The following is a 24,571-nucleotide window of genomic DNA, read 5'->3' on the forward strand; positions in this document are numbered from 1 at the left end:
TTATATGGGTCCTGGGGAGTTGAACCTGGGTCCTTTGGCTTTGTAGGCAAACACTGTAACAGCTAAGCCATCTCTCCAGCTCTGAATTATAATTTTCTATTGCTTTTCCTTATTTAGCAAATTTTTCTAATTTTCTCTATAACATATATAGTATATCAATTATGTGGTCATTACTAGTAATATATTTTAGTATATATAATTTTTTATTTATTCACCTTGTTAAACCATTTGTTTATGTATAGTCACATATTCTAATCTTCTCAGTGTGTAAAGAATGGTATGAAATTACAAGTATAAAAAACGCACCGTATGTAATTGTAATCAAATGTCTCCAGCTATCTACAGCTGTGTATAATGAATATTTTTTGTATTATTTCCTCTTTGTTTTTCTTTTTTAAAAATTTTTATTAACATTTTCCATGATTATAAAATATATCCCATGGTAATTCCCTGCCTCCCCACCCCCACACTTTCCCATTTGAAATTCCATTCTCCATCATATTACCTCCCCATTACAATCATTGTAATTACATATATACAATATCAACCTATTAAGTATCCTCCTCCCTTCCTTTCTCCACCCTTTATGTCTCCTTTTCAACTTACTGGCCTCTGCTACTAAGTATTTTCATTCTCACGCAGAAGCCCAGTCATCTGTAGCTAGGATCCACATATGAGAGAGAACACGTGGCGCTTGGCTTTCTGGGACTGGGTTACCTCACTTAGTATAATACTTTCCAGATCCATCCATTTTTCTGCAAATTTCATAACTTCATTTTTCTTTACTGCTGAGTAAAACTCCATTGTATAAATGTGCCACACCTTCATTATCACCTCATCTGTTGAGGGACATCTAGGCTGGTTCCATTTCCCAGCTATTATATACTGAGCAGCAATAAACATGGTTGAGCACGTACTTCTAAGGAAATGAGATGAGTCCTTTGGATATATGCCTAGGAGTGCTATAGCTGGGTCATATGGTAGATCAATCTTTAGCTGTGTTAGGAACCTCCACACTGTTTTCCACAATGGCTGGACCAGATTGCATTCCCACCAGCAGTGTAGAAGGGTTCCTTTTTTTCCACATCCCCGCCAACATTTATGATCATTTGTTTTCATGATGGTGGCCATTCTGACAGGAGTGAGATGGAATCTCAATGTAGTTTTAATCTGCATTTCCCTGATGACTAGTGACGTAGAACACTTTTATAGATGCTTATATGCCATTCGTATTTCTTCCTTTGAGAACTCTCTATTTAGCTCCATAGCCCATTTTTTGATTGGCTTGTTTGATTCCTTATTATTTAACTTTTTGAGTTCTTTGTATATCTTAGATATTAATCCTCTATCAGATATATAGCTGGCGAAGATTTTTTCCCATTCTGTAGGTTGCCTCTGCTTTTTTCACTGTGTCCTTTGCAGTGCAAAATCTTTGTAATTTCATGCGGTCCCAGTGATTAATCTGTGGTTTTATTGCCTGAGCAATTGTGGTTGTATTCAGAAAGTCTTTGCAAAGACCAATATGTTGGAGGGTTTCCCCTACTTTTTCCTCTAGCAGTTACAGAGTTTCAGGTCTGATGCTAAGGTCTTTAATACATTTGGAGTAATTCTTGTGCATGGAGAAAGAGAAGAATCTATTTTCATCCTTCTGCAGATATATATCCAGTTTTCAAAACACCATTTGCTGAAGAGGCTGTCTCTTCTCCACTGAGTGTTTTTGGCATTTTTATTGAATATCAGGTAGCTATAGCTCCTTGGGCTTACATCTGGGTCCTCTATTCTGTTCCACTGATCTACATGTCTGTTTTTGTGCCAGTACCATACTGTTTTTGTTACTATGGCTCTATAGTATAGGTTAAAATCAGGTATGGTGATGCCACCAGCCTCATTTTAGTTGCTCAGTATTATTTTAGATATTTGAGGTTTTTTGATTCCAAATGAATTTTTGGATTGTTTTTTCTATTTTCATGAAGAAAGCCTTTGCAATTTTTGATAGGGACTGCATTAAATGTGTATATTGCTTTAGGTAAGATTGCCATTTTCACAATATTGATTCTTCCAATCCAGGAACAAGGGATGTTTCTCCACTTTCTAATGTCTTCTGCAATTTCTTGCTTGAGTGTTTTAAAGTTCTCATTGTAGAGATTCTTTACTTCCTTGGTTAGGTTTATTCCAAGGTACTTTATTTATTTATTTATTTTTTGATGCAATTGTAAATGGGAGTGATTCTCTGATTTCATCCTCTGTGTGTTTGTTGTTAGCATATATGAAGGCTACTGATTTCTGTGTATTTATTTTGTATCCTGCTACATTGCTATAGGTTTTGATCAGCTCTAACAGTTTGCTAGTAGAGTCTTTAGGGTCCTTTATGTATAGAATCATGTCATCTGCAAATAATAAGAACTTGATCTCTTCCTTTCCAATTTGTATCCCTTTTATGTGTGTCTCTTGCCTTATTGCTATGGCTAAGACTTCTAAAACTATATTAAATAAAAGTGGGGACAGTGGACACCCTTGTCTTTTTCCTGATTTTAGTGGAAAAGCTTCCAGTTTTTCCCCATTTAGTAATATGTTGGCTGTAGGCTTGTCATAAATAGCCTTTACTGTATTGAGAGATGTTCCTTCTATTCCCAGTCTCTGTAGGACTTTTATCATGAAGGGATGTTGGATTTTGTCAAATGCTTTCTCTGCGTTTAATGAGATGATCATGTGATTTTTGTCCTTCAACCCATTTGTGTAATGTATTCCATTTATAGATTTGCGTATGTTGAATCATCCCTGCATCTCTGGGATAAAGCCTACTTGGTCAGGGTGAATGATCTTTCTGATATACTCTTGTATTCTGTTTGCCAATATTTTGTTGAGAATTTTTGCATCTATGTTCATGAGGGAGATTGGTCTGTAATTTTCTTCTTTTGTTCTATCTTTGCCTGGTTTTGGTATCAGGGTGATGCTGGCCTCATAGAAGGAGTTTGGTAGAATTCCTTCTTTTTCTATTTCCTGGAAAAGCTTAAGAAGCAATGGTGTTAGCTCTTCCTTAAAAGTCTGGTAAAATTCAGCAGTGAATCCACCTTGGCCTTGACTTTTTTTAGTTGGCAGATTTTTGATAACTGCTTGGATCTCCATACTTGTTATAGGTCTATTTAAGTGATTAATCTCATTTTGATTTAACTTATGTAGGTCATATAGATCAAGGAAATCATCCATTTCTTTCGGATTTTAATACTTTGTGGAGTATATGCTTTTATAGTATGTCCCTATGATTTTTTGAATTTCACTGGAATCTGTTGTGATGTTACCTTGTTCATCTCTGATTTTATTAATTTGTGTCTCTTCTCTCTTTCTTTTGGTCAGATTTGCTAAGGGTTTATCAATCTTGTTTATCCTTTCAAAGAACCAACTCTTTGTTTCATTAATTTTTTGGTTTGTTCTTTTTGTTTCTATTTCATTAATTTCTGCCCTAATCTTTATTATTTCTTCCCGTCTACTGATTTTTGGTTTGCCTTGTTCTTCTTTTTCCAAGGCTTTAAGGTGAAGCATTAGGTCGTTTACTTGCGACCTTTCTAATTTCTTTAAAAATTTTTTTAAAATTATTTATTTATTTATTTGAGAGGGACAGACACAGAGAGAAAGACAGGTAGAGGGAGAGAGCGAGAATGGGTGTGCCAGGGCTTCCAGCCTCTGCAAATGAACTCCAGACGCATGCGCCACCTTGTGCATCTGGCTAACGTGGGACCTGGGGAACCGACCCTCGAACCGGGGTCCTTAGGCTTCACAGGCAAGCGCTTAACCACTAAGCCATCTCTCCAGCCCTCTAATTTCTTTATATAGGCACTTAAGGCTATAAATTTACCTCTTAGAACTGCCTTCATTGTGTCCCAGAGATTTTGGTATGTTGTGTTCTCATTATCATTTGACTCTATGAATTTTTTGATTTCTTTTTTGATTTCTGTATTGACCCATTCATCATTTAGTAGTGTATTATTTAGTTTCTATGATTTTGTGTATGCTCTATAGCCTTTCTTGCCACTGATTTGTAGTTTAATTCCATTGTGGTCAGATAGAATGCAAGGAATTATTTTAATTTTCCTGAATTTGTTAAGATTTGCTTTGTGTCCTAATATATGCTCTATTTTAGAGAATGTTCCATGTGCTGCTGAAAAGAATGTATATTCTGCAGCCTTTAGATGAAATGTCCTGTATATATCTGTTAAGTCCATTCCTTCTATGACCTCATTTAGTCCAGATGCCTCTCTGTTTATTTTTTCCCGGGATGACCTGTCAATTGATGAGAGTGGGGTGTTAAAGTCACCCACCACCACTGTGTTTGGTGTTATCTGTGATCTTAGTTCTAATAGTGTTTGTTTGATGAATTTGGGAGCCCCCATGTTAGGTGCATATATGTTTAGGATTGTAATGTCCTCTTGTTGGAGTGTGCCCTTAATCAATATAAAGTGACCTTCCTTATCTTTCTTGACTAACGTTGGACTAAAGTCTACCCTGTCCAATATTAGGATAGCAACCCCTGCTTGTTTTCTAGGCCCATTTGCTTGAAACACCATCTTCCAACCTTTCACCCTAAGATAATGTCTATCCTTTGTAGAAAGGTGAGTTTCTTGGAGACAACAAATTATAGGATCCTGCTTTTTAACCCAGTCTGCAAATCTATGTCTTTTTGTTGGGGCATTGATGCCGTTGATATTAAGAGATATTATTGAAAGGTGTGTATTTATGTTTGCCTTTTTTTTTTTTTTTTTTGTGGTTCTGGTTCTACCTGTGCTCTCTTCTGTTAGCTAGTATTTGGTTATTGCTTGTTTTTTCTAGGTTCCTTATATGTGTGCTTTTCCTTTTCTTCAGCATGGAGGATTCTATCAAATATTTTCTGTAGAGCTGGTTTTGTCTTCAAATACTCCTTTAACCTGCTTTTGTCATGGAATGTCCTTATTTCTCCATCTATTTGAATGGATAACTTTGCAGGATAAAGTAACCTTGGTTGACAGTTGTTATCTTTCAGAACTTGGAATATATCACTCCAAGCCCTTCTGGCTTTAAAAGTTTGTGTTGAATAATCTGCTGTAATCCTGATGGGCTTGCTTTTGTAGGTAACTTGATTTTTCTCTCTAACTGCTTTCAATATTTTTTTTCTGGTGTGTGTGTTTGGAAGTTTGATTATAATATGGCGAGGAGAGGTTCTTTCCAGGTTTTGTCTGGCTGGGGTTCTAACAGCTTCCTGTATCTGTATTGGCACCTCTTTCCCAATTTGGGGGAAATTTTCTTCTATGATTTTGTTGAAGACACCTACTATGCCTTTTGAGTGAAATTCTTCTCCTTCTACCTTGCCCTGAATTCTAATATTAGATCTTTTCATAGTGTCCCGAATATCTTGAAATTCCCACTCATACTTTTCTATAAGTTTGTCTTTTTCTTTGTTGGCCTGTATTACATCTGCCACCTGGTCTTCTAGCTTAGATATTCTGTCCTCTCCTTCATCCATTCTACTGGTGAGATTTTCTACAGAGTTTTTTATTTCATTAACTTTGTTCTTCATTGCTAGTAATTCTGACTGGTTTTTCTTTATTATTTCTACTTCCTTATTTATTTCTTGTATTGCCTTCTTTATTTCATGAAATTGGTGTCCTGCATCTTCTTTGATTCCTTTGATTTCCTCTTTAAGTTCCTCTTTGACTCCTTTGATTTGTTCTCTGACTTCTTTGAACATATTTACAATCATTCTTTTGAAATCTTTTTCAGGCATTTCCTCTAACTCGTTCTCACTGGAGGTCATTTCTGATGTATTAATACTTTTAGGTGGATTTATATCGTCTTGCTTTTTAGTGTTTCTTGTGTTATAATGTATATATTTTTGCATCTTAGATTAATGCTTGGATTTTCTAGCTATCTGGGTATTCTTAGCTGTATCAGTTAATTTTATATTATATATTTTCAGGGTAGGAGCTTAAGGTGTTAGGTGTGGCTCTTAAGACTCTGAGAGTAACTACAAAGGTGCTCCTAGGGGTTGAGATTCCCTGCTATGGGAGTATTCAAATAGGCTGAATGGAATAAAACACAGGTAGATTCTAAAAGTTAACTAAACACTGTACCCATTCAGTCAAAAACAGCCCCGAGTATGTATGCCAGAGTAGTTATTATAACAACCAGATCCTCTATCAACATAGAGGTTAAGTTTTCTGGTCTGTTGAGGGATCCCAGTCAGCTTGTGACCAAGTGAGACCCTTCCCTGGTGCAAACCCAGTTACCTTGGATGATTTTGGTCTCAGTCAAGTTGCTGCCTGGGTCCTCGGGCTGCTGTTCTGATTTCTGGAGCTGGGCACTGGCTTTTCCTGCGGGGCAAGCCAAGCCTGGCAACTGTGGCCCTGCAGATCAGCAACCCCGGTGATGGAACTGCTGCTGTGAAAGCTGCCTCTGCTGGGTCTGTCAGCAGCTTAAGCTGTTGCTGCTGGGCCCATTGCTGCTGTTGCCTCTGCTGCTGCTGCTGCTGTAGCTGCCACTTCTGGAGCCACTGCTGTTGCTGAAGCTGCTGCTGCTGTGTCTGTGTTATTGCTGCTCCTGGGTCTGCTGTTGGGGGGGTCTGCCGCTGCTGCCGCTCCTGGGTCTGCTGCTGCTGGGGCTGCTGGTACCGGTTCCAGTGCTGCTGATGTTGCTGCCAAACTCTGCTCCTGCTTGGGTCCTGCTGTCGGCTCAAGTTGGTGTGGCCGGGTCCCGGACCGCTGTTCTGTTCGCCGGAGCTGGGCTCAGGCAGTGGGGGAGGGGAGGGAGCCGCAGCTGCTCTGGTTCTCTCGCTGCTCCACGTGTTCTTCTACCTCGTGTTCTGCTCCTCCATTGCTCACTGCTGCTTTCCCCTCATGTTTCCTGAGTTGCGGAGAGCGTGGTGTGAGGGGAAGCTCCTGCACCTGGCTTTTCCTGTGGCTGGAGCCGAGCCTGGTGGCTTTCTGGTGCGCCCCGCCGCCGCTGCGGTTGGTGGAGCTGCCGGGGCCGCTTTTGCCAGCCTGTGCGGGCTCTGGATGCTCTGGATCTCTCCTATTTCTCTGCTGCTGCTTCAATTTCCTATACACCTCACTTTTTAGTAAAAGTATGTATTTTGGTGAGTTTTTTTGGTCTTTTTTAACCCCCAGGCTGCTTTGGTGTGGTACCTACGCCACCATCTTAACCAGAAGTGTATTTCCTCTTATTTTACAGAGTGGTTAGAAGACAGGGTTCAGAAGAAATTGTTGTTCTTAGGTCAAGCAGGGCTGCTCTCCTCATGTGTGACTTTTCACACAGTAGCTTATAGTCCTTCATGGCTTCACAACCTGGTGCTTTTTTTCATTGCCATCCCATAGGATGTCTGGTCATATATTCTTCTGCTTTCTATTAGTTTATAGGTTACCCATGGCCAGATATACCAAAGGGAAAGACATGAAATTTCATTTCTCAATGACAGGGGCAGCAAAAATTTATGATTATATTATATATTTTATTTTATCATTGCTTTGACAAAATACCTGATAAAGAAGCATCTTAAGGACAGAGAGGTTTATTTCAGCTTGTCCTCCATCATGGAAGGGATGGCATGTTAGCAGAAGCATAAGGCAGTTAGTCACATTCTGTCCCTGGTGAGGAAGTAGAAAACTTGCTGTTTTCTTTTTATTCAGTCTGTCATTGCAGCTCATGAGATAGCGCCACCTACAGTGTTCCCACCTTCATAACCCATCTAGATTAAGGCTCAGAATGATTTTGCCTGGTTCTTTGTTTTACCATTTGGACTTTGGATTTAATCATCTGAGAAATTCTTTACTTTTTCATTTAAAGTGAGAAATAGAGCTAGAGCTTTCTCCGTCTGCTTCCTAGGCAAAGAAGATTAGAGAGTTTACAAGCTATCCTTTATTTTCTACTGTCACTGTCCCTTTTGTTTCAAGTTGGAAAATTTCTTATAAAACCATTGCAAGTTTCTTTTTGTACTAATTTATAATCAAAGGTATCATACAAAAGACTTACATACATTTTCTTTTTAGAAAAACAATTTTGTAATTTTGATAACTTTGGAGGAACCCTATTTTCATGGCTAAAAGGCCTTAAGATTCAAACAAGTCCTTTTATTTGACTGAAAGTTTCTAGGAAGCAGTACCATGAATCTTTCTGAAAAATTAACAAAGGGTTGCACAATCACATTCCAATACTTGTTTTTGGCATTTGTCTCAAAACTACTTTTTATTAGCACATATCAATTGTACAAAGCTTTCATTATGACATTTCCATACATAGCTACAATTTACTTTGATTATATTTACTCTATCTACTCGTTTTCCTTTATGTCCTATCACTTCCCTTTCTAGTTTCTGTTCTCCTAGTAGGCCCTTTTGCTTTTATGATTTTTCCCCTTTTCCTAGCTTCTACATTTGAGAGAAACATGTGATGCTTACCTTTGTGGGACTGAGTTATTTTAGTTAGCATGTTGATCTCTAATTCTATCTGTTTTTCCAAAATATGCCATAATTTCTTTATTCTTTATGGTGAGTAAAACCCTATTGTGGCCGGGTGTGATGGTGCATGCCTTTAATCCCAGCACTTGGGAGGCAGAGGTAGGAGGATTGCCATGAGTTTGAGGCCATCCTGAGACTCCATAGCACATTCTAGGTCAGCGTGGGCTAGAGTGAGACCCTATCTTGAAAAACAAAAACAAAAACAACAACAACAACAAAAAAAAACAAGCCTCCGAAACAACCCTATTGTGTACATAATGGCACATTTTCTTTATCTACTTATCTGTTAATGGGCACCTAGATAGATTATGTAATTTGGCTGTTGTGAATTGTGCAGCAATAAGCATCAAAGTGCAGTTATGTGTAGGTTTCTCCTTAGAAACCTCAGTTTGATTTTTTGAGGAAGGGGTATATACTTTGAAGTGGTATAGCTGGATCATATGGAAGTTCTATCTTGATTTTGGAGGACCAGGATACTGATTTCCATAGTGGATGAACTGACTTACATTTCCACCAGCAGCTTATGAGGGTCTTTTATCATCATCAGCTGAATTTATTGTTTGTTTTCTTGATATCGGCTATTTTAAGTGGTGTGAGATAAAATCTTGGCTAATTTGGGATGGCATTTTCTAACAATTAAATATTCAGCCATATATTTTTTTTTTTTTTGTATTCACAGATCTTTGTTGTGCATCATTTGAAAATTACCTGTTCATTTCTATTTCCCGGTTGTTAGTTGGAATATGGCTATTTTATTGTCTAATTTTTAAAGTTAATTATGTAAATATTCTACATACTAATTTCACAGTGATTCTGATAGAATTTGCTCTCATTTTCATTTAATTCTAGGAATAATTTTTAATTACCTCCCTGATATGTTTTAAAAATGTTTTTAAAATTTTAATTTATTTGAGAAACACACACAGAGTGAGAGAGGGAGGGAGGGAGGGAGGAATGGAAGGAGGGAGGGAGAGAGAGAGAGAGAGAGAGAGAGAGAGAGAGAGAGACAGACAGACAGAGAAAGAGAGGGGCAGATAGAGAAGATGGGCACACCCGAGACTCCAGCCACTGCAAATGAACTCCAGATGTATGCACCACCTTATGTATCTGGTTTAAGTGCGTACTGGGTAATCAGACCTGGGTCCATTGGCTTCACAGGCAATGCACTAACTGCTAAGCCATCTCTCCAGTCCCCTCCCTGATCATTTTAGTGATCTTCTGTTCATTAAAAAGTGCATTGCTGAGCTGGAGAGATGGCTTAGCCTTTAAGTGCTTGCCTGGGAAGCCTAAGGAACCCAGTTTGAGGTTCAATTCCCCAGGACCCATGTTAGCCAGATGCACAAGGGGGTGCATGTGTCTGGAGTTCATTTTCAGTGGCGGGAGGCCGTGGCATGCCCATTCTCTCTCTCTTTCTCTCTGCTTATCACTCTCAAATAAATAAATGAAAATTAAAAAAAAAATTGAGTGCATTGTTGCCTGGAGAGATGGCTGAGTGGTTAAGACAATTGCCTGCAAAGCCTAATGACCTGGATTTGATTTTCCAGTATCCATGTAAAGCCAGAAGCACAAAGTGGCACATGTATCTGGAGTTCATTTGCAGTAGCTAGAGGACCCAGTGCATCCATTCTGTATGTCTGTCTTCTCTCTGTGCTAATAAATAAATACAAAATAAATTTTAAAAAGTTCATTGTGAGCTCGACGTGGTGGTATACTCCTTTATCCCAGCACTCAGGAGGCAGATGTAGGAGGACTTCTGTTAGCTTGACACCACCCGGAGACTACATAGTGAGTTCCATGTCAGCCTTGGCTAGAGTGAGACCTTACCTTGAGAAACCAGAACACCAAAAGTAAAAAATGTATTGTTTAGTCTCCAAGTATTTGTGTATTTTTGTGAGGTTAGTATTGCTTTTGGTTTCTAGTTTTCTTATATTGCAAGCTGATAAGGAATATTCTATTTTTTATATTTATTAAGGTTTCCTTTATGGTCTATTATGTGACCAGATTTAGAAAACATTATATATGCTTCTAATTAATGTGTACTCTAATGGTATTTTATTAGTTTTGTACTTAGTGAATAGAATCAAGGTGGTACCATTGTTTGCCTCCTCCCTGTTTTCCCCCCTCTGTAGGAACTCTCCTTGTTGTAAAATATGGGTCGTGCATTGTGGGGTTAGCTATCAGTTATGAGTAGGAGGCAATGTCCCTGTGTGTCATGACCCAACTTGTGGCTCTGACATTCTTTCCACCCCCTCTTCCACAAATTTTGCTGAGCAATGTTGGATTCATTTTAGGTCTGCTGCAGTGATGAGGTCTTGGGAGCCTCTGTGTCTCTCATATCTTGTTTGGTAGGAGTTGATTGTTCTCTATGTCGATCTCCTTCACCCTTGTGCTGGTACAAGATTCACCAAGAAAACATCACTCTTGCTTGTTTCCCCACTTATTCTTAGTTTCAGCTGGGGCCCTTTTGAGGTATGATGCGGTGGTTCTCTCCTTAGGATCTGCATCTATCTGAAAAAGAGAAGCAAATTCTCTGATGGAGAGAGGCAATTTATCACCATATAAATGGGATACCAACCCCCTTTTTTGTAAGAGAGAGAGTGTAATATGTGTAGGCCCTCTTGTAGCCCACAACTGGTGGAAGCTTGATAGTGGAGAATGGGCTCATTTTTGGATATGATTCTGACTTGTTTCCCAGCTCCAGCTATGTGTTCCATTCCCCTGAGCAGGTCAGTTAGCCAAGTCAAGAGCAGTTGGTTTCCCACCATAGCTGTGAGCCACTATTGCACTGTGTGAGCATCACATAAGGCTGTTTGCTGATGAGTAGCTTAGACCATGAGTTGCCTGAACAGATATTGGTCATGTTCCCCAAGTTGCTCAAGTAAAACCTTCTGGTACTAGACTGCTAACTGCCTGGGGACTGACTCTTCCAGCTACCAGCCATGTCACTCCATGTTATGTGCCAACAGCATATGGTGTCTTCAGCAGTAGGGTCTTACCACTAGCCTTTGGTGGGTCATTAAGTACTCTGACAGAAATCTGTTTTCTTTTGGGAAACCTTGTAGGTCTCTCTGATCAAAAGCTCATTGTGGATGATAGCCACATGATGGTACTGGGAGTTACAGGTCAGCACTCAAGGAGAGAAAGAAAGAAAAGACAAGTAGTATAAAAGAGATAGGAGACTGCTGGCTAAGGTGGTGACTGCCTAACTGTACCACACATCTCCAGGAAAGAAAGGCAAGGCATTAAGTGTTCACTGGATTTTTAGGGGAGAGAAATCTCTAATAGGCTGCCAGTGGGAGACCCAGAGGGGAAAAAATGGGAATGGCTGATTCCGTCACTTGCGGGTAGCCCACCAGTCCGCCATCCTCCCAAGCAGCCGCAGTACCCACAATCCCAGCTTCAGGATACCCTTGCACTTACAGTAGGAAAGGGGACCCAGGCCAACATAGTTCCACTTGCTTCACTGCACAGGGGTGATCACCCTGCTAATCCCACCCACGCATGACCTTAGGTAGGCTCCACCCACTGGCCCGCTGGAGCTCAGGCTCCATCAGTCCATTTGCCAGCCACATGTGCTGCTGATCCCCACTTCTTCAAGCTTAGCCTGCTCCACCAATTTGCCCACTTATTGCTCTGGCTGCCACCCACCCACGTGCAAGCTCAGGCCCATTCCACATGCTCATAGGAGTTCAGGCACACTCTGCCTGTCTGCCTGCACCAACTCAGGTGCAATCCCCTGCTTGTCTGCCACACCAGCTGCCTGCCAGTATCCTGTTTTGGGTGAGCTCAGACTGCTTCTGTGTCCCAGTGTTCCACCATGTGAGAGTTTAGGCTGCTTTGGTACTTGGTGCTCCAGCGTCCCTCTGAGTGCGAGCATAGGCAGCATTGGTGCATCATTGTGTGAGAGCTCAGGCAACTTGAGCACCCCTGCCACGCAGGAGCTCAGGCAGCCTTGGCATTCCAGTGAGAGCTCAGACTACTTTGGCATCCAGCCTCAGGCTTCTTCAGCTTCCCACTGTGCTTGAGCTCAGGCTGATCCACCCACCCATATGTTAGCTCAGGACCACTCAGCCCATCTGCTTGCCTGCTGGCTAGCCCAGACCAGCTCCCCAAGAGGCACCATTTCCCCCATCCATTGTGAAAATAGTCCTACTCTCCTTGACCATACACTATGATGGGCAGACCACAGTGCAAAAGAAATAACATGACAAACCAAATACAAGTAAATCCAGTTAAATCACCCAGTCCTACACTGAACAACTCTAACCAAAACATAGAAGAGAATGGAACCCTGACCAAGCCTCTGGTATAATTTGCAGAAAAGCAACAAAGGACCAATAATCGTGTGGATGCTGCCATCACTAGACTAACCTAATATATAAGAAAATGGAAGAAGTTCAAAGACAGTTAAGAGATATGAAGGAGAGTGAAAAAAGGAGGACCTCAAAAATCAGCTGATGATGCTAAATGAATACATAAAGAAATGCAAGTATGAACTCCAAGAAGCATCAAGAAAATCAGAAAATGATGTGAAAAGGGAGCTTGAATGAGGGATGGAAACTATACACAGAAAAGTAGCAGAAAAAGCAAACCTAGTTGAACAAGTCCAAAACTCTCTAGAAACTCTCAAGAATAGAGTCAACCATATGGAGGATAGAAACTTTGATTTGGGGCACAAGATGGAAGAAACAATTTGAGAGTTCAAAGGTTTCAATAAGTTCAAAATTTCTGTGAATAGAACATGAGGGAATTGTGGGATACCCTTAAACGCAGTGATATTCAGGTCAATGGAATACCAGAAGGATAAGGAATTCAGACCAAAGTCATGGAGAACTTATTTAACAAAATAATTGAAGAAAACTTTCCCATTCTCTCAAAAGAAAGGCCTATCAAGATATAAGAAGCTAATGGAAGCAAACAAATTGGACCAAAGGAGAAACTCTCCAAGATATGTTGTCATTGAGACTCTAACCATTGACACCAAAGAGAAAATCCTAAAAGCAGCTAGGGAAAAACAGCACATCACCTTTAAAGGTAATCCCTTCAGAATTACTTCAGACTTCTCAATGGAAACCCTGAAAGCCAGAAGTGCCTGGAATGAATCACTGCAAAGTCTAAGAGCCTATGCTTCCAATCCAAACTACTTAAGTGAGCAAAAGTATCCCTCATAATAGATGGTGAAAGAAAAACTTTCCATGACAAAATTCAGCTTTATAATTATATGAACACAAAACCAAACCTACTGAGAGTATTTCAGGAAATTATCCACACAGAAGAATCAAATAACCAACCCCAAATGCCTATAAAAACCAGATCACAATAATCAAACTCAGAGAAGGCACAGAAAACTTCAAAGTCCATGAAAACACCAAACCACATATACCAACACAATATGGCAGGGATCAAATGAAACCTCACAGTCATTACCCTAAATATTAATGGCCTTAATTCACACATCAAGAGACATAAGCTAACAGGATGGATCAGAAAATTAGACCCCTCAATCTGTTGTCTTCAAGAAACCCATCTCACCACTAAAGACAGACACTTACTCAGGGTGAAAGGGCAGAAAACAATATTCCAAGCAAACAGGAATAAGAAACAAGCAGGCGTAGCTATATTAATATCAAATAAAATAGACTTCTAACCAAAAATATTCAAAAAAGACAAAGAAGGCCACTTCCTACTTATCAAGGAAACAATCCATCAAGAAGATATTACAATCATAAATCTATGTGCAACAAACACAGGGGCACCACAATTCATAAAGCAAAACCTACTTAACAATAAAATAGAAATAAACGCCAACACCATCATACATCAATACACCATTATCAGTGATAGACAGATCATCCTAACAGAAACTTAACAGGGAAGTAAGAGAGCTCAACAGTACCATAGTTCACTTAGACCTAATGGACATCTACAGAACATTCCATCCCAAATCCATAGACTACACATTCTTCTTAGCAGCCCATGGAACATTCTCTAAAATAGATCATATTCTGGGTGACAAAGCCTGCTTCTATATATTTAGGAAGATTGACATAAGTCCCTGCATGATATCAGACCACAATGCTATTTTGCCAGAAATTAACAACAAAAGACCCACCAAGAATCACATCGGCACCTGGACACTGAACAACACACTTTTAAACAATAAATGAATAGTGGACAAAATAAAAAAATGAAACTGCAAAATTTCTAGAAATGAATGATGATGAGAACACATTGTACCAAAACTTATGGGACACAGTGAAGATGGTCCTCAGGGGAAAATTCATACCACTAAATGCCTTCATAACAAAGACAGAGAGGTCCCAAATCAATAACCTAACCATCCACCTGAATGCACTGGAAAAGCAAGAGAAATCCAACCTAAGGCTCCAGAAGGAAAGAAATTATTAAGATCAGAGCAGAAATTAATGAACTGGAAACTAAGAAAAAAAATTAAGAAAATTGACAAAACAAAGAGCTGGTTCTTTGAAAAAATAAACAAGCTTGACAAACCCCTGGGCAATTTGATCAAGCAAAAAAGAAATTAAAAAAAAAAAGAGACACTTCAAATGAACAAAATTTGAAATAAAAAAGGGGAGATCACAACAGACATAAATGAAATTGGGAGAATCATCAGGATTTATTTCAAAATCTTCTAGCCCACAAAACTGGATAATGTGGAGGAGATGGACAAATTCCTAGATACATGCCATTTATCTAAGCTAAATTCAGAGCATATTAATCTTCTAAAGAAACCTATTACACTCATTGAGATTGAAAAAGTAATAAAAAAAATCCCCCAAAAGAAGAGTCCAAGACCAGATGGCTTTTCAGCTGAATTCTATCAAAACTTCATGGAAGCATTCAAACAAAACTTCCTCAAACTGTGCCACACAATTGGAGAACAGGTAAAGCTCCCCAACTCTTTCTATGAAGCTAGTATCACCCTAATTCCAAAAGCAGGCAGAGATATCACAAGAAAAGAAAACTACTGACCTATTTCCCTTAAAAAACAAATCCTCACATACCGAATCCAAAAACACCTCAAAAGCATTGTCAACCTTGATCAAGTGGGATTCATTCCAGGAACCCAGGGTGATTCAATATATGGAAATCTATCAATGTAATACACCACATATAAAAGGTGAAACACAAAAACAACATGATTGTTTTGATAGATGCAGTAAAGGCCCTTGGCAAAATACAATATTACTTCATGATCAAAACACTGGAGAAAAGTGGCATGGTTTGTTCATATCCTAACATGATGAAGGCCATATACAAAGTTCCTAAGGCCCAAATAATACTTAATGGAGAGAGACTGGAGGAATTCCCATTGAGATCAGGAACAAGACATGGTTGTCCACTCTCACCTCTGCTCTTCAATATAGTATTGGAAGTCCTAGCTCAAGCAATAAGACAGGAGAAACAAATAAAAGGGATACAACTTGGAAAGGAAGAAATTAAGTTAACTCTGTTCACTGATGACATGATTGTATATGTAAGAGACCTGAGAGACTCCATCCCGAAACTCTTGAAGGTGAATAACTCCTAGAACAAAGTAGCAGGATACAAAATCAATGCACAAAAATCAGTAGCCTTTCTATATACACATGACAATGATACAGAGAAATAAATAAGGGGTATGGTCCCATTTTCCATAGCAACAACAACAACAACAAAAATACCTTGGAATAACGTTAATCAAGGAAGTGAAAGATCTATACAATGAAAACATAAAAACACTCAAAAAATAAATTGTGGAGACTTGAGACAATGTCAAGACCTCCTATGCTTCTGATAGGCAGAATTAACATTGTGAAGATGGCAATCCTACCAAAGGCAATATACAGATTTAATGCAATACCAATTAAAATCCCAATGTTGTTCTTCACAGAGATAGAAAAAAATGATCTCAAATTTCATATGGAAAGGCAGAAGGTCTCAGATATCCAAACATATTTTCAGCAAAAGAAATACCTCTGGAGGCATCATCATACTTGATCAAAAGCTATATTACAAAGCCATAGTAATAAAAACAGCATGGCACTGGCATAAAAACAGGAATATAGACCAATGGAATAGAATTGAGGACATGGACTTTGGGTGAAGCCACTATAGCTACTTGATATTTGACAAAGGCCCTAACAATATAGGATGGAAAAAAGATGCTATCTTCAACAAATGTTGCAGGACAAACTGGATAACCATATGCAGGAAATTGAAACTTGACCCACACATCTCACCATGCACAACAAAGAAGTCCAAATGGATCAAAGACCTCAATATGAGACCAGATAATTGGCTACTACTGGAAGAAAACATAGGAGGAACTTTCCATGATATAGGAATAGAAAAAGACTTCCTGAACAAAACCCCAGTAGCTCACGATCTTAAACAGTCACTCAACCAATGGGATCACATGAAGCTGAAGAGTTTCTCTACCAAGAAGCATACGATAAGCAAAGCCAATAGGTTACCCACAGAATGAGAAAAAAATGTTTGCTGACAGAGGCCTAAACTCTAGAATCTACAAAGAACTCAAAAACCTAAACAACAAAAAGTGAAAGCACCCACTCACAAAATAGGGCAAAGTGCTGGGCAGGCAGTTCACAGAGGAAGAAATACAAATTACAAACACACACTTAAGAAAATGTTCATCATCCCTAATCATCAGGGAAATACAAATTAAAACAACTATGAGATTCCTCCTTACTCCAGTAAGGGTAGCAAACATCAGAACATCAAATGAAAATAAATGCTAATGAGGATGTGGAGAAATAGGAACCCTCATCCACTGTTGGTGGGAATGTAAGATGGTACAATCACTTTGGAAAGCAATATGGAGATGCCTAAAGAAGCTGAGTATAAAGTTTACCAACAGACCCAGTTATTCCTTTACTGGGCATGTACCCTAAATCCTTTAATTCTCAGTCCAGAGATATTTGCTCAATCATGTTTATAGTGGCTCTATTTGTAATACATAAGTGCTGAAATCAACCCAGATGTCCATCACTAGAAGAATGGATAACTAAGATGTGATATATCTATACAATGGGATTCTACACAGCAGTAAGAAAAAATGACACAATGACATTTGACGAAAAATGTTAGAACCTGGAACAGATCATTCTCACTGAACTTACCCAATTGCAGAAAAATAATTGATGCATAGTCTCACTCATCTACAACACCTAACCTGAATATTCCCAAGTTGCTGACATACCCAGCAAGCATCTCGAGGGCTAGACAATAGGGTGGGTGGAGAGGGAGGGGAGGACAAGGCGGGGGAGACACAAATCTAGACCCAATCGACAATGATACCATAAAATTCTACATTCTAAAAGGTAGACCAAATGGTTGGACCTTACCAGGCCCTTAGAGGGAACAACTGCGTCACAAGGTACTCAAGAGGGTATGATGAAGTCTGACCTTAATCTTCTACATGTTCTCTCTCTCTCTCTCTTTCTCTTTTCTTTCTAACTTTTATATTAGCTATCTTTTGCTTCCTTCTCTAAGTGGGCACTGACCTGTAACTCCCAGTACCAGCATGTGACTATCATCCACAATGAGCTTGTGATCAGAGAGACCTACAAGGTTTCCTAAAAGAAAGACAGATTTCTGTCAGAGTACTTGATGACCCACCAAAGGTTAGTGCTAAGACCCTACTGCTGAAGACACCTTATGCAGTTGACATGCAGCATGAATTGACATTGCTGGAAGCTGGAAGAGAGCCAGTCCCCAGACACTCATTGTGTGTAGTGCCAGAAGGGCGACTTGAGGAAAAGGACCAATATCTGTCCAAGTAACTCATGGTCTACCCTATGTAGCAGCAAATAACCTGTTCTGATGCTCACACAAGTGCAATAGTGGTGTACAGCCATGGTGGGAAATCAACTGCTCTTGATTTGGCTAACTGATTTGCTCAGTGGAATGGAACCCATAGCTGGAGCTGGGAAACAAGTCAGAACCATATCCAAAATTGAGCCCACTCTCCATTATCAAGCTATTACCAATTGTGGGCTACAGGAGGGCCTACACCTTTAAATTCTCTATAAAAAACATAAAGGTTATCCCATTTGTCTGGTGCTAACTTTAGTCTCCATTGGAGAGTCTGCTTCTCCTTTTCACATAGATGCAGATCCTAAGGAGAGAACCACCCCATCATACCTCAAAAGGGCCCCAGCTGAAACTAAGAATAGTTGGCAAAACAAGCAAGGGGGCTGTTTTCTTGGTGAAACGGTACTAGCACAAGGGTGAAGGAGATCAACACAGAGAACAATCAACTCCTACCAAATCAGATATCCAGAGACACAGAGGCTCCCAACACCTCATCACTGAAGCAGACCAAAAAATGATCCCAAAATGGCTTAGGAAAATTTTGTGGAAAAAGGGGTGGAAAGAATGTCAGAGCCACACGTTGGCTCATGATATATGCAGAGACATTTCTCCTACTCATAACTGTGGGTAAGTCCACAATGCATGACCCATATACCTCAACAAGGAGGGTCCAAGGGGAGGGGGTAGGTCATGGATGAGCCTAACAATGGTACTGAGTTGATTGTATCCATTGAGTACAAAACTAATTAATAAAAATAAATTAATTAAAATAAAAAAAGAGATAGAGAGAAGAGGGAGTAAAAGACAGACAGACACACACACACACAGAAACAGAAACAGAAACAGAAACAGAAACAGAAACAGAAACAGAAACAGAAACAGAAACAGAAGGAGGTTATGGTCAGTCTTCATTGTACTCTCTCCAGGGCCTTCTGATTCAGGTATTCCCTCTGAGGGCCTGGTGAAAGTTCAACCATTTGGTCAGTCATTTAGGATGTAGAAGTTTATGGCCCCATTGTGTTTTGGGTTCAGTTTTTTTGTCTCTCTCCCCCACCTTTGCCCTCTACTCCCTGCCTACCCACCCTATTGTTTGGTCTTTGAGATGCTTGCTACGTATGTTGGAATCTCAGGTAGATTCAGGTCAGGAGCTGTAGATGAGTGAGACTATGTGGCAATTATCTTTTTGTGATTGGGTGAGTTCACTGAGAATAATCTGTTCCAGATTCGACCATTTTTCTTCAAATTTCATTGTGTCATCTTTCCTTACTCCTGTGTAGAATTCCATCATGTAGATATACCACTTCTTAGTTATCCATGTCTAATAATGGGTGTCTGGATTGATTCCATCTCTTAGCTTTTATGAATTGAGCAGCTGTAAATATCATTGAGCAAACCTCTCTGAACTGAGGTATGGAGTGTTTAGGGTAAATGCCAAGTAAGGGAATAACTGGGTCTGTTGGTAACTATAGAGTCACCTTTTTTAGGAGTCTTCATATTGCTTTCCACAGTGGTTGTACCATCTTATATTCCCAACAACCGTGGATGAGGGTTCCTATTTCTCCACATCCTCTCTAGAATTTTTCATTTGATTTTTTAAAGTTTGCTATCCTTATTGGGGTAAGGTGGAATCTCATAGTTGTTTTAATTTGCATTTCCCTGATGATTAGGGATGATGCACTATTTTCTTAAGTGTGTGTTTGCCATTTGTATTTCTTTCTCTGAGAACTGCCTTTCCAGTTCTTTGCTCCATCTTGTGAGTGGGTTGTTTGACTTTTTATTGTTTAGGTTTTGGTGTTCTCTGTAGCTTCTAGAGATTAGGCCCCTATCAGTTGGAGAATCAGCAAATATTTTCTCCCATTCTGTGGGTAAACTATTGGCTCTGCAGTGTGTGTTTGTTAGTGAAGAAGCTTTTCAGCTTCATGTGATCCCCTTGGCTGAGTGATTGTTTAATATCCTGTGCTACTGGGGTTTTGTTCAGGAAGCCTTTTCCCATTCCTATATCATGAAAAGTTCCTCCTATATTTTCTTCCAGTACTGAGTTTCTGATCTTATATTGAGGTCTTTGATCCATTTGGACTTGATTGTTATACATGGCAAGATGCGTGGATCAACTTTTAATTTCCTGCATAGGGTTATCCAGTTTGTCCAACACAATTTGCTGAAGATGCTGTCTTTTTTCCAGCTTATATCGTTGGGGCCATTTGTCAAATATCAAGTAGCTGTAGTTACCTGACCCAAAGTCTGAGTCCTTGATTCTATTCCGTTGGTATATATTCTTCTTTTTATGCCAGTATCATGCTATATTTTATTATTATTGCTTTATAACAGCTTTAGATGAGGTATGGTGATGCCTCCAGTGGTGTTTCTTTTGTTAATGATATGCTTGGATATCCAAGGACTTTTGCCTTTCCATATGAATTTTGAGATCATTTTTTCTATCTCCGTGAAGAACAATGTTGAGATTTTTATTAGTATTGCATTAAATATGTTATTGCCTTTGGTAGGATTGCCATTTTCACAATGTTAATTCTAGCTATACAGGAGCATGGGAGGTCTTTCCATTTTCTCAAGTCCTCCTCAATTTCTTTTATGAGTTTTTTTATGTGTTCATTGTATAGATCTTTCACTTTCTTGGTTAATGTTATTCCAAGGTATTTTGTTTTTGTTGTTGCTATTGAAAATGGGACGATGTCGCTTATTTGTATCTCTGTATCTTTGTCGTTTGTATATAGAAAAGCTACTAGTTTTTGTGCATTGATTTTTTAGCCTGCTACTTTGCTGAATGAGTTAATAACCCTTAAGAGTTTTGGGGTGGAGGCTGTCATGTCTCTTACTTATAGAATCATGTCATCTGTGAGTTAAGCTAACTTAACTCTTTCCTTTCCCAATTGTATCCCTATTATTTGTTTCTCCTGTCTTACTGCTTGAGTTAGGACTTCCAGTACTATACTGAAGAGCAGAATTGAGAGTGGACACCCCTGTTTTATTCCTGATATCAATCATAATTACTTCAGTTTCTCTCCATTAAATATTATTTGTGCTTTAGGAGCTCTATATAGCCTTTACTACATTGAGATATCAACCGACCTGCCAATTCTCTCCAATGTTTTGATCATGAAGTGATGCTGTACTCTGTCAAAGGCCTTTTCTGCATCTACCAAAATGATCATGTGGTTTTTGTGCTTATCTTTGTTTATGTGGTGTATTACAATGACAGATATCCATATATTGAACCATCCCTGCATTCTTGGAATGAGGCCCATTTCATCAAGGTGGATAGTGCTTTTGATGTGTTGTTGGATTCGGTTTGTGAGGATTTTGTTTAGGTTCTTTGCATCTATATTCATCGGGGAAATAGCCCTGTAGTTTTCTTTTCTTGTGGCATCTCTGCCTGGTTTTAGAATTAGTGTGATACTAGCTTCCTAGAAGGCATTGGGAGCTTTCCCTGTTCTCTGATTGTGTGGCACAGTTTGAGAAAGATTGGTTTCAGTTCTTCCATGAAGGTTTGATAGAATTCAGCTGAGAAGCCATCTGGTCCTGGACTGTTCATTTTGGGGAGGTTTTTTTTTTTTTATTAACTTTTCATTCTGGATGAGTGTGATAGGTTCATTTAGGAGATTAGTCTGCTCTAAGTTTAGCTTTGGTGATGGCATGTATCCAGGAATTTATCCATTTCCTCTGTATTGCCCAGTTTTGTGGAGTAGAGATTTTTTAAATAAGTCCTGATGATACACCCAGTTTCACTTGTATCTGTTGTGATATCTCCTTTTTCATTTTGAATTTTGTTAATTTGAAGCAATTTTGATCAAATTGGCCAGGGTTTTCTCAATCTTGTTTATTTTTTTCAATTAAAAAATTGTTTCATCAATTTTATTTTTTTTCTTAGTTTTTAATTCATTAATTTCTGCTCTGATCTTAATTATTTGTTTCTTTCTGGAGATTTTTGGGTTGGATTTTTCTTGCTTTTCCATTGCTTTAAAGTGGATCATTGGGATCTCTCTGTCTTTGTTATGAGGACATTTAGTGCTATGAATTTTCTCCTGATGACCCCCTTCTTTGTGTCCCATAAGTTTTCATATGATGTCTTTTCATTTTCACTCACTTCTAGAAATTTCACAATTTCATTTTTTTTTTATTTCATCCACTATCCATTTATTATTTAAAAGTGTGCTGTTCTATTTCCAGGAGCTGATGGGATTCTTGGGATGGGATTCTTTTGTTGTTGACTTCTAGCAATAAAGAAATTGTGATCTTGCTGTGGTCCAGCCCTGGCTTGAAGGAGGGTCCCCAAAGAGAGGTGTGAAAGGGAGCAGCGCAATAACAACTCGAAGTCAAGTTCTGGTGCAAGCTGAGAGGCTAATGCTGAAGGCAGCTGAGTTTTTCCATATTTCTCTCTCTGCTTCTCTGTTTCAATGTTTTTTCTTTTTCTCTTTTTCTATTTCTCCTTTTTTTTGTCTTTTTCTCTGTTTTCTGTTTTTCCTTGCTTCTATATTTCTATGCTTCTCTTCTGCCACATATTTTAGCCTCAGTCTTTTATTTTCAGATCATGTCATGCAAGAGAAAACTTCAAGAAGAGTACAATTTCACAGAATTCATAGAAACTTTTTGTTATTCCTTTACATCAAACCATCCCATAATTATTCACCTCAAGTAAAGTCGTCAGGCCTCTATAATGATTAACTGCTTTCACATTTTCCCTATGTACATGTAGTCATCCACTTGTGCATTCCTGAACTTCTACTTTCAATTATTATATTAAATGTGAGAGAGAAAACAACCACAAATGGGGATTCCTATCATTAATCATTGATCCAATAGATCCATTTATCCCTCAAACATTCATTTTTTTAAAAAAATATTTTATTTATTTATTTGAGAGCGACAGAGACAGAGAGAAAGACAGATAGAGGGAGAGAGAGAGAGAGAGAGAGAGAGAATGGGCGCGCCAGGGCTTCCAGCCTCTGCAAACGAGCTCCAGATGCATGCGCCCCCTTGTGCATCTGGCTAACGTGGGACCTGGGGAACTGAGCCTCGAACCGGGGTCCTTAGGCTTCACAGGCGAGCGATTAACCGCTAAGCCATCTCTCCAGCCCTCAAACATTCATTTTGAATTTTCCTTTTCATGTCTCTCCACTCCTTAGACTTTGGTCCCCCTAGTTGAACTCTTTGTCACTTCAGTTGTTTTTCTGTAAGGTTTGTTGATAAAGAGTCATAGTTTGCTGCAATGGCCACCATTTAGAAAAATTAGTCATAGAACAATTTTTACATTGTTCCAGGAGGTTCATTTCTTCCTCCTAAGTGTACTGTACTCCATGCCTGACTTTAATTAAGGCCTTTAAGGAAAACAATTATCTCCAACCCATTTTCTTCTTTTTCCAATTCTATGCCAGAGCCTCTTTCAGATACATTGACCAACACTTCACTAACACCAATTTTTGCTGGAAAAGTAAACTTAGAGATTGGGACACCAAGTGAAAGACAGAGAAAGACAAACATTATACAGAAAACCACAGATTTCTGTAGCATAGAGAGCCAAAGATTTTTCTATAGAGGGGCCACATTGGATTTCAAGGAAGAGAAAGCTGGGCTGGAACTGTGTCATGCAGCTCTTTAGCGCTCAATTCCTTGTGCTCCTGAAATGGCATACTTGCTGTCTCTGCATGATCTTAAATCATGCAGGGAATTATGCTAGTCTTCCTAAATATATGGAGGCAGACTTTGTGACCCAGTATATGATCTATTTTGGAGAAGGTTTTATGGGCTGCTAAGAAGAATGTGTAGTCTGTGGATTTGGAATGGAATGTTCTGTAGATGTCTGTTAGATGTAATTTTTCTATGGTTTTGTTGAGCTTCCTCACTTCCCTGTTGAATTTCTGTTTGAATAATATAAGGTATTGCTGATAAGTAAGTATTGATGTCCTCAACTATGATTGTGTTGGTGGTTTTTTCTGTTATATTTTCAAGTAGGTTTTGATTTATGAATTGTGGTGCCCCTGTGTTTGGTGCATAGAGATTTATGATTGTAATATCCTCTTGATGGATCATTCACTTGATAAGTAGGAAGTGGCCTTTGCCATTTTTTTAAAGTTTTTATTAACATTTTCCATGATTAGAAAATATATTCCATGTTAATTCCCTCCCTCCCCACCCCCACACTTTCTCATTTGAAATTCCATTCTCCATCATATTACCTCCCCATTACAATCATTGTAATTACATATATACAATATCAACCTATTAAGCATCCTCCTCCC

At 39.0% G+C, this 24,571-nt stretch overlaps 1 protein-coding gene across 1 annotated transcript in view; it reads left to right on the forward strand.

The window, feature by feature from the left end:
* The window catches only part of Stpg2 (sperm tail PG-rich repeat containing 2), a 447,430-nt gene that overhangs the window by 202,464 nt on the left and 220,395 nt on the right, over positions 1–24,571 (forward strand). The gene's annotated exons all lie outside the window — the stretch shown is intronic.

The sequence above is a fragment of the Jaculus jaculus genome, chromosome 2, assembly GCF_020740685.1.
Source record: "Jaculus jaculus isolate mJacJac1 chromosome 2, mJacJac1.mat.Y.cur, whole genome shotgun sequence".
NCBI classification, from domain to species: Eukaryota; Metazoa; Chordata; class Mammalia; order Rodentia; family Dipodidae; genus Jaculus; species Jaculus jaculus.